The sequence below is a fragment of the Apium graveolens genome, unplaced genomic scaffold, assembly GCF_009905375.1.
Source record: "Apium graveolens cultivar Ventura unplaced genomic scaffold, ASM990537v1 ctg2942, whole genome shotgun sequence".
Taxonomy (NCBI): Eukaryota; Viridiplantae; Streptophyta; class Magnoliopsida; order Apiales; family Apiaceae; genus Apium; species Apium graveolens.
The window spans coordinates 26,528-38,078 of NW_027417863.1; the positions used below are offsets into that span (position 1 = coordinate 26,528).

An 11,551-nucleotide genomic window follows, 5' to 3' on the forward strand; every position below is an offset into this window, starting at 1 on the left:
ACCGATTTGATTTTCCAAGGTCTTGATAGAAACCGCCTGACTCTTGCACAACAGCTTAAGTTCCTCAAAATCAGCACTAGTAGGTGCAGCTGCACTTCCCTGTTGAGGATATGATTGCCTTGTAGCATACTGATGTGGTTGCTGGAATCCAGGTGGGTTAAACTGTTTACTCACTCCTTGCTGATATGGTGGCTGAATAGCATTCTGATTATTTCCACAGCTGAAATTTGGATGATTTTTGTTGTTAGGATGATAGGTCGCTGGCACAGGCTGCTGTTGTCGCTGATAATTATTCACATACTGAACCGATTCGTTGACAAGAGAACACTGATCCGTAGCATGAGAACCTGCACAAAGCTCACAAACCATAGCTATTTGATTAACTCCATACGTAGCCAAAGAATCAACCTTCATTGATAGCGCTTGGAGCTGGGCTGCAATAGCGGTGGCTGCATCAACTTTCAGAATACCTGCGACCTTGCCTGACGTCATCCTCTGAGTTGGGTTTTGATGCTCATTTGCAGCCATCGTCTCGATAAGATTATACGCCTCAGTATAGCTTTTAGCCCATAAGGCGCCTCCAGCTGCTGCATCGAGCATGGGCCGAGATTGGGCCCCCAAACCATTATAAAAACCAGTGATTACCATCCAATCCGGCATTCCATGATGTGGACATTTTCTCAACATTTCCTTGTAGCGTTCCCAAGCCTCGCACATAGATTCTATAGGTTGCTGCGCAAACTGAGTAAGAGCACTCCTCATAGCAGCAGTCTTTGCCATTGGATAAAACTTCACCAGAAACTTTTGCGCAAGATCTTGCCACGTAGTGATGGACCCAGCTGGTTCAGAATGTAACCAGTCTTTAGCCTTATCCCTCAGTGAGAATGGGAAAAGCCTCAACTTGATAGCCTCATCAGTCACGCCGTTATACTTAAAAGTGCTGCAGATCTCGACAAAATTTCTTATGTGCATGTTGGGGTCTTCAGTTGCCGCTCCTCTAAAAGAAACAGAATTCTGCACCATCTGAATAGTGCCCGGCTTGATTTCAAAGGTGTTAGCTTGAATAGCCCGATGAAGGATGCTTGACTGAATATCATCAATTTTAGGCCGAGAAAAATCCATAAGAGCTGGATCAGCTTGAACAATACGATCTCCCATGTTTACTGGTTCTTTCTGCTCAGCGCCTGAATCCGAATCCTCAAAATCTAACTTCTCCGGAATATCAAGAACTGCGTTTGTCTCCTCAGTTGTATCTAAAGTCCTCTTGCGAGCACGAGAACGAGTTTGCATAAACGCTTGCTAAAGTACCTGAAACACAACCGAAAAGAGTAATTAACTACTACGTCCTAATCACTGAGTCCTAATGACCAATGATGGTAAGTACATAAACTAAACAAATACGCCGAGTCCCCGGCAGTGGCGCCAAAAACTTGTTAGGGCGAAATCACGCACTAATATTCACACAAGTATACGCATTCGCACGTAATATAGAATACTTTCTAGTTCGTTCCCTCAGAGACTCAGACTAATTTATCGTCTAATTTAACTCACTCACCAATGTATGATTACTTCTCAATGTTAAGATAATAACACTTAAAATTGTTGATTAAATATTAACTATAATTAACTACTTAATTAACCACTTAACTAACACTTCAATTTATCAATAATAAAATACTCATGAGATCACAACTTCATTATTACTTCCTTCTATAGCCATTGTTATTACCTTTAGCATGTGACAGTGATGATATTAATCGAACAACACGAAACTGATAAAAGCCAACTTTTATTGTACTAATACCATTCTACCAAGCATCCACAATTAAGATAGAAGTTGAATAGTCATCAATTATGTTGAGTTCCTATATGTCTACAGAAATTGACAACACAACGATTTAAGCACAAGTTATCCCTTTTGATTACATAGGGCAAATAAAACTGTTAGAATTACCCACTAATCATGCTCAACGTACATGAACCTATGCTAGCATGGCAAGTTCTAAATCTCAAGATCCACCGTCGCTTCACAAGAGATTAACACCCTATCTTATATGATCGCGACGCACATAAGACGAATACGCACAACCAATACTAGATATCATGCAATCATCACATACTAAAGTATTAAACAATTAACTAAAGAATTCCATAATAAATCCGTTGCAACCCCATGATCACGATTAGCCCATAATAAAACTTATCGCCATCATGGGTTCATATGAAATCATAATAAACAACACAAGAAAATAATAACTAAACTAATTATATTAAAACAGAGTACGTCACAAGAGTAAATAAGTCAAAGCAAGAAAACTAGCATCCAACGTTACAACGAAACAAGAATCACAAGAAAATATGCTTCCTCTTCGCTGCAGTGTGCTAAATCGGTCTTCTTCCTTATCTCCTTCGCTTCTTGCGTAAAACACAATCTAAAACATAATCTTCTTAATACTCTTCATGAAAACGTCTCAAATCTACTTATATAATAGTCCCATAAAACTCAGATTACATAGAAGTTGGAAGCCAAACAGAAGTAGAAGTCTAAAATAATTTATCCTTTTCCCCGACCCTGCGCGGCCGCTCAGCATTTCTGCGCGGGCGCGCAAGGCTGCTGCGCGGCCGCTCAGCATTGCTGCGCGGGCGCGCAGGTCCCTTCTGGAAAAAATCCAGGTTTGCTCCGTTTCTTCGCCGTAATCTGCCCGTTCTTTTCCTCTCGCAATGGTGAACACATGCCAAGGCTTATTCTTGATGATTCCTCCTCCGAAATGCAACTAATACCCTGAAATGCATAAATACTAGAAAAACGCATCAAATACACAAAATACTTGATTTCAAGACACCAATTTAAGCCATTTTAAGACGTTCTAAGTGGTATAAAATGCCACTTATCATATACCTTGCTCATCCTTTTCAGTACCAATCTCTTCTCCAGTTAGCTGATTCTTCTCTTTCTTCATTACTTCTTCCTGATATTTCCTTATCTTTTCCACTAGTGTTGGCTGAAAAGTCATTGCACGACAAACATTTTCAACTATTCCACAATCACAAAGTTCCAACTCAAATATATTAATCTCTTCAGACAATTCTTTTGGTGTTTCTATCATATTCAATCTTTCCTTCCTACTCAAAGCATCGGCTACAATGTTCGCCTTTCCAGGATGATAATTTATCGAGCAATCATAGTCCTTAATCAATTCCAACCATCTCCTTTGCCTCATATTGAGCTCCTTCTGAGTGAAAATGTACTTTAAACTCTTGTGATCCGTGTAGATTTCACACTTTTCCCCGTGGAGGTAATGTCTCCAAATCTTAAGTGCGAACACTATGGCGGCTAGTTCCAAGTCATGCGTCGGGTACTTCAATTCATGCGGTTTTAACTGTCTTGACGCATACGCGATCACCTTATTATGTTGCATTAGCACACAACCCAATCCTTTATGTGAAGCATCGATGAAAATCACAAAGTTTCCTTGGTCGTCTAGTATTACTAACACTGGAGCTGTTACCAATCTCTGTTTCAACTCTTGAAAGCTATCCTCACATTCTGCATTCCATTCGAACTTCTGATTTTTCCTAGTTAACTTAGTCAATGGCGTGGCGATTTTCGAAAAATCCTTGACAAATCTTCTATAATACCCTGCCAATCCTAGAAAACTTCACACTTCCGTAGGTGTCTTTGGCCTCTCCCAACTCATAATCGCCTCAATCTTTGCCGGATCTACTTTAACTCCTTCATCTCCAATGACGTGCCCCAAAAATTGAACTTTCTTTAACCAAAACTCACATTTAGATAACTTGGCATACAACTTCTCTTGTCGGAGTATCTCCAATGCTATCCACAGATGCTGCTTATGTTCTTCTTCCGACTTTGAATAAATAAGGATGTCATCAATGAATACCACTACGAACTTGTCCAAATACTTTTTAAATACTCGATTCATCAGATCCATAAATGCTGTCGGGGCGTTAGTCAATCCAAAAGGCATTACTAAGAATTCATAATGTCTGTATCTTATCCTGAATGCTGTCTTTGGGATATCTTATTCTTTGATCTTTAATTGATGGTATCCTGATCTTAAGTCGATCTTTGAAAAGCACTTTGCTCCTTTCAGCTGATCAAATAAGTCATCTATTCTTGGTAGTGGGTATCGGTTCTTAATCGTCACCTTATTCAACTCCCGATAATCTATACATAACTACATACTTCCATCTTTCTTCTTTACGAACAAGGCAGGTGCTCCCCATGGCGACGTACTTGGACGTATCACTCCTTTGTCCAATAATTCTTATAGCTGGCTCGCCAACTCTTTCTTTTCTGCTGGTGCCATCCTATATGGGGCCTTCGAAACTGCTTCTGTGCCCGGAGCAAGGTTGATCTCGAACTCGATTTGTCGATCTGGCGGTAAGCCTGGTAGTTCATCTAGAAACACATCTGGAAATTCGTTAACTACGGGAATACCTTCTATGCTGGGGTTGCCATTTTCTAAATCCACTACATAAGCTAGGAACGACTCACAACCTTTTCTAAGTAACTTCTTAGCCTGAACGATTGTAAGAAACAGTTGCTCTTGCCTCTGTCCCTTAAATACTACTTTCTCTCTACTCTTCATCTTTAAATACACTATCTTGGTCTTACAATTAATCTGGGCGTTATTCTTCCCTAACCAGTCCATACCTAAAATTATATCGAACTCTCCCAACTTGAAGAGTATCAAGTCGGCTGAAAACTTATACCCCGAAATATCAATCTCACACTTCGGACAGAGTTGACTCACATGAATCTTCTCTTGGTTCGCAATTACCACATTTACTACCTCGTTCATAACCATTTTATCACATAGAAGTTTATCTACAAAAGTTTCTGATATGAAAGATCTCGTTGCTCCCGAATCAATCAATACTTTAGCTTCGACATTATTTAGTAAAAGTGTACCTGCTATCACCTCAGAGTTCTGAACAGCGTCCTTCATTTTCAAATCAAATGTCCTTGCTGTTGCTTGCGGAGTTGTTGTAGGTGGTGGAGGTAATGTCAATACCTCAGCTGGCATGCTTGCACTGGTACTTGCCACATTCATCAGAGCTTTAACTGGTCCGGTTGTCTTGCACTCCCTAGCTATGTGTCCAGTCTTTCCACACTTGTAACATGTAACTCCTGGCTTCGGCATCTTACACTCGTTTGCCAAATGTCCATTCTGGTTGCACCTATAGGATGTCATGCTCAGCTTATTACACACTCCGGGGTGCCTTCTTCCACAATGCTTGCATTCCGGTCTCTGAAATCTGTTTTCTCCAACTTGTCCTTGGCTTGCCTGGTTGTTCCCCTTTGATTCTTTTCTTTTGCTCAAATTTCCCTTCTTTTGAAAGTTTCCGCCCTTATGGAATCCAATGCTCTTTACATTCCGATCTTGTTAATTTCCGGCTTCAGACTTTTCATAAAATGGAACCTTTCTCTTCTTGTTATCCCTTTCCTTTCTTGACTGCATCCCATTATTCTCAATCAGAGCAACTTTCTGTATTACGCCTGCATAAGTATCAAGCTCAAACATATCCACTCTATCTCTGATCCAAGGCTCTAATCCTTGTTAAAATCTCTTTGCTTTTTCCTCCTCACTACTGGTATACTTTGTCACAAACCTTGACAATTCTGTGAACTTCTTCTCATACTCCAGTATAGACATATTCCCTTGCTTCAATTCAAGAAATTTAAGCTCCATCTGATTCTGCATGTACTTAGGGTAATACTTTTCCAGAAATAACTTCTTAAATCTTTCCCAAGAAACTTGCTGATTTGTTTCCATAGCTTTTACTGATTCCCACCAATAGATGACTTTGCCCTTCAAGAAGTAAGTAGCATATGGTGTCTTCTGATTGTCCCCTAACTGTACCAACTCAAAAGCCCTTTCCATTTCCTTAATCCTTGTGTTAACTATTATTGGATCAGTGGTATCATGAAATGCAGGTGGGTTCACATTCTGAAAAGCCTTGAAAGTAACAACTTGTCAAGGTGGTACTGGTGGATCAGGTGGTTGGTGTGGTTCACGGTTATCTTGGTTTTCAAATAGTTATTGAAGAGTTAGTTGTTGTTGATCTATAACGTTTGTTTGCTATTGTAAGGTTTCCAGTAATCGAAGAATATTTGGATATGTGGTAGATGTGGTTGTTGGGTTCTTATTTTTGGGTTGCATGATCCTGAAATAAGAGTTACGTCAAAACAGGTATGAATAATGAAGTAATTCGAGGGTGTCGCATGGTATTCTTATTCACATATGAGGTCGAGTTTCAAATTAAACAAATAGGGTGATACATATAAAGGCGTAAAATAAACAATTGAAAGCAAACAGAACGATAGTGCATTGAAATTTAAGGTCATAATACATCATGATTAAAATAAGGTCTGAATTTAGGAATAACATGCTTATTTAAAGGAACAACAGGGAGTTCTACATAGTTCGATAATACACCAACATGAAAGGTAGATAATGGAAAGAACTAAGGCTCCACTCCATCAGAATGGGGCTTGGTAGTCTTCTCCTCTCGAAGCGTCTTCACAATACTCTGGAGCTCATCCGCCACCATCTGGATGATATACTAGCTAGTACGGTCTCGGTGTGCTGGCATCTCCTCAAGCTTAGTGTTGACGTACTGAACCAAAGTCTCAAGTCTCGCAGTCATCTGCTCCTTAGGCTTCCCTTCATAGTTTCGACTATCCGGATACACGTTCTTCAATCAGTCTATCAGTCGGTCATACTTGCCCTAAAGCATGTCAAACTCGCGCCTCAACTCAGCATACACGGAGAAAGCAATAGTGTCGTCCGACCCAGAGGATGATGAGGAGTGCGCCCTTTGCTGACAAACCAATAAGAGGAGTATTAATAATAAATTTACTTAACCTACTCTCTCGCATATTATTTATAACCTATACATATATCCTATAACCAATTTGGGCTGTCCAAGGACTCTAAACCGTAGCTCTGATACCAAAACCTGTCACACCCCCCACCTTAAGAATACATAATATATAACTATTACAATATTTAAAAGAAAGTAAATACAACTTAATCCAAGATCTTACAGTTTAGGGTTTGGAACAGCCCAACACTACTAACTATTACATTTGGTTTAAATATCGAGTCCTCACACAAAACTATCTCTTATTCTACCTGAGCTCGGATATACGCATCGGCATCACAAGTCTTACGTGATGTCTGCTTGAATCTAACCATAGCCGCTAGCTGTAATATCAGGGTTTAAGCAAGTAGTGAGCCAAATGCTCCACAAGTGCTAAACAATACAATACAAAACATAAATCGAGATATATATTAAAGAATGACAATGTGAAGATATGACTAATAATAACAAGAGATGAACTTTTGGGTGATGGCATCATTTGCTTGAATCAAAACATTTTCAAAATCATATCTTAATCAAAAACCATTTTATGACGCTACGGATTACAGCCGGTGATCAGCCGCGAAGTAATCCCGAGCCTCACTGGGTTCTAAAACATTAATGGGATCCCTAGGTAACTTTCAAGCCTACAATATCAGTGTGGAAAGGACTCGCGTCTCAGTCTAGATCCACTATTTAAAGAAAACATGTATTCCCCTTTGGGACTGAAAATCCAAATTTTAATCATTTCAAAAACTGATGCCGATTGATAATAAAATTTCTTAAACAATAAACATCTTATTCAAGGGATTTTAGATTGACTTGAAACACTGGAATTATGTTCACTAAATCTTAGGGCCATGATCCACTAGACTTTACTCTATCAGGGTAATTGAAAGGTTTCCATTTACAGAATTTTGACAAGGAGATTTAGTAGGGTTATTGGATAATATGAAAGAGTAATGCCAAACTAGGCTTAAAGCAATGGTTTTAGACAAGGTATAGGTATTAGAACATCAAGAAGATAAGCATTACTGGTTACAAGAAGATCATTAACTTAAGGTATAACAGGATGTCAAACTTTAGGGTAAGGATCGGGTTATCAAACAATCGTGAATGACTTTAAAGAATATCTGGCTTTTAGGTATCAAGATAAAGTTTCTATCGGGGTTCTTACAAGAGTTAAATCAAGCATCAGGGTGTAAAATCAAGATTTCTCAGTAATCAATAGCATGTTAATCAAAAGGATCAATCAGGTATTATAACAATTCTCTATTTTATCATGGCATCCTAATTACTTTGGTATACTAGCATGGTATAATTTTTGATCTACTTGTAATAACTACTTGAGGGTTCATGGCATTTCTATATAATACGAAGATAGATTTGAGAATCACTTGGTTCGGGTATAACAAGATAAATCAGGATACTCGCATCATATATATAAGAACTAGTTATCACACATTCGCAGTGTAAACTAAAAAGTAGGTTGAATGACTTGCCTTGAGAAGGCTGGACTGGACTAGACTGGAAAGTAGAAGCAACATGAAGCTTTACTCGGCCTTTATGGAAAGTTTACCCTCGTCTCGAGATCCTACATAATTAATAATAACCTCATTATAATATATTCTCACCAACGCAACCTATTTACAACCCGAAATTAAACATAAATGGCACTTAGGCCTATATGCACGCAATTTATAATCACCTTATAAACATAATAGTACACATAGCCACATATAATCACATACCATATTTTAAATACCAAACAATATCACACACACGCCATATTGCAACACTTGGCTTGGATGATCTCATTCCACAACTTAAGTCACTTGATCGCTAAACTAGACAAAGTCTCCAAATTTTGGCCTCCTAACTCGATGTGCCTTTACTAGACTATCCAAAACCTATTGACCCTCACTTGGGCCTTTTACTCTACTGGCTTTAGGCTATCTTGCAACTATAGTGGTCAACCTAGGCCTCACTCATAAGTGCTCTAAAACTATATGGTAAGTGAAAGTGCTTCTTATGGTAAATTTCAGAATGACATCTATGGTTTCTTGAGTGCATTAGACACTCTTACACTACAATTTTACCTCCAAAACTTCTACACTAGACTCTTCTGATCATAAGGCAACTCCCAAACTTGATGTGGCTCAAGGGCCTAGCTTGGGCCTCCCTAGGCCTAAGCTTAAAGTCCATGGTTCCCCTGTTTTTCTGGGCAGAAAAGGTCCTGACTTTAACTAACTTGTGACATATTATTCTAACTCAAATCCTATGAACTATGGCCGGAAAATCTCCTCTGACACTCCCTCTAACTAAGGCCCAACAGGGCCTAATGAGGGCCTACCTATGACATGGTCAAAACTTCTTATTTCTAAGTTACAACAAAACTGTCCCCTGCTGGACAGATTTTGTGATTTCACTTGTGCACCTAAGCAAACGTAAAACCTATTATATACTCCTAGTGCTAGCTTCTGGTGGCTTGGGTCTCAAAGTGCACAACAAATGCTCATTCAAAACTTCCCCATAAACTAGTGCATCAAATCTGGAAAAATGCAAACAGTAACTAATCCCTTTTCACCTTAACTCCCACTTATTAACCAAGCATCCAACCTTTACCAAAGCAAACCTAGTGCATCAACATCCTAAAATAGTGCCTCAATAGGAGTGGATATCATCCATGCCCTAGAATACCAACATGCAAATAAAAATATAACATGCAACTCATGGAAAATACTTAAGAAGATTTCGGCGAAACCATAGAGTTTAAATTCTTGTAAATTTGAATTGTACCTATTACTCAACCTTAATAATCATGAAATATATCTTCTCTTAACTATTATTAAGAAATATATCATGGAAACAATCTATTTCAAGCACAAATAATTCGAATTTATAAATTTTTAAACATGAAAACATGATTTCGAGAAGAGTCGCATACACAACATGGTTGATCATCATATTAACATCTTAAAACTAGAATGCATGGCTAAACATGATTATATAGTGAAATTTAAGTAGCATGCAAAGGTTTTTAAAGCATGGTTTCTCCATAAATCACTTAGTTAAAATATATATAAAATGTATCTCATAGAGAGCTCTTGAATTCACAAGAATAAGAGTTTCTCTTTGGAGATCACACAAAAGCTACACATGCAATCATGAAACTTCATCTCCCAAATCACAAAACTCTTGGGAAGTATATAAAATAAATGTAGGTGGAAGAATTACACTAGGGAAGATTAGAAATGGGATGAAAAATGAAAGGGAGTGGGGGAGGGGGGTTCTCGGCCTAGAGCAAGGAGAGGGAGGGGGAGGAGAGAAAAAGAGAGGTGAGTTGGAGTGTGGAGTGAGTGAAATGACTTTTCCCATTTTGTTTTTGGTTTTATGCTTTTGATTGACTAAAAAAATGAGTGGAAATGAGAATGTACAAGAATGACCTCAAGCTAAAGTTAGGCCATTTTGCATGCAAGGTTAGTGTGGTAATTTGGTTAACAACAAATGAGTTAGTGGGGTTGGAAAGGTCTCCTTTGCCCTTTGATAGAATGGAAGAGTGATTTGCATGCAAGGGCTTCCATGTAATTTGCTAATTATAACAAATAAATTTTTAAAGATTTATTTTTATAAAATAAAATACAAGTTCAAAAATTATAAAATTTATACCATAAAATAACTTGGATTTTTAGAAATTTTATAAAATCACTTTTGAAATTTGTGAATGAAATAACTTTTAAAAGAAAATTTTCCAAGGTTTAGAATATTCCTTATAAATCAAAAATAAGGGAAATAAATAAACTCTTGCTTTGAAAAATCATATTCTACATTAAGCAAATTTATAATACAGAATTTTCATTTACACAAACGTACAATCATTAAGTATATTTACATTCGGCTCTAATATTATACCAAGTCCATAAATAATATTACATAAAATGCCGGTCGTAACTCTATTCACTCCAATAAGGATTATTTGTCAGATGCTGACTTAGTAGTCTTTAACAAACTGTGTATCCCATGTTTGAATTAGTTATTTATGTGGAAATCCATAACACAAGCAAATTCTGATTTTGATCTTAGTCAAATTTACTTTGTGTATCTTACTACTAAGTCACAAACTAGATTATTGCTTCTTATCTGTCAAATTCTGATGTCAGTAAATCTTAAGGATGAAATACATGCTTGATAAGTCTCACTTATCTGAAGAAAACAAAAGAGAAGAAAAATTGAAATCAGGTACTCTTTTGAGATCTAGAGTAAATATGTGAAAGGGAAGACCCAAGTGCATTGCTAGTATTAAGTAATATGCTTTAGAAAAGCAAATTAATTTTTCTTGGTGACTTTTCACATTCTCTGATTACTGGAGAAATATTCTGATAACAGCATAAATTCTGATGGCAGTTGTAACTCATTTACACTGAGAAGCCAATGTCTAAAGAATTTCAAAAGATGCATAAAATAAGCACAAACAGTGAGGTGGATTCTTGCATAACTTTATTCTACAGTAGACTTCATAATTAAAGACAGATTTTAAGCACTTTTCTTAGTTATGCCTTATTTCTAAGATATACCGAAGTTTATCAGACTTTACTCTTTATCTGATCATTTGCACATACACACACTATCACTCCATATGAATGATGAAAATTACTGTGGT

General features: G+C 37.6%; 1 non-coding gene across 1 annotated transcript; it reads left to right on the forward strand.

Moving 5' to 3' along the window:
* Positions 1 to 658: 658 nt before the first annotated feature.
* On the forward strand, positions 659 to 765 carry LOC141700806 (small nucleolar RNA R71). The gene has a single exon (XR_012566530.1). It is a non-coding gene; the product is annotated as a small nucleolar RNA R71 (small nucleolar RNA).
* Positions 766 to 11,551: the final 10,786 nt, after the last annotated feature.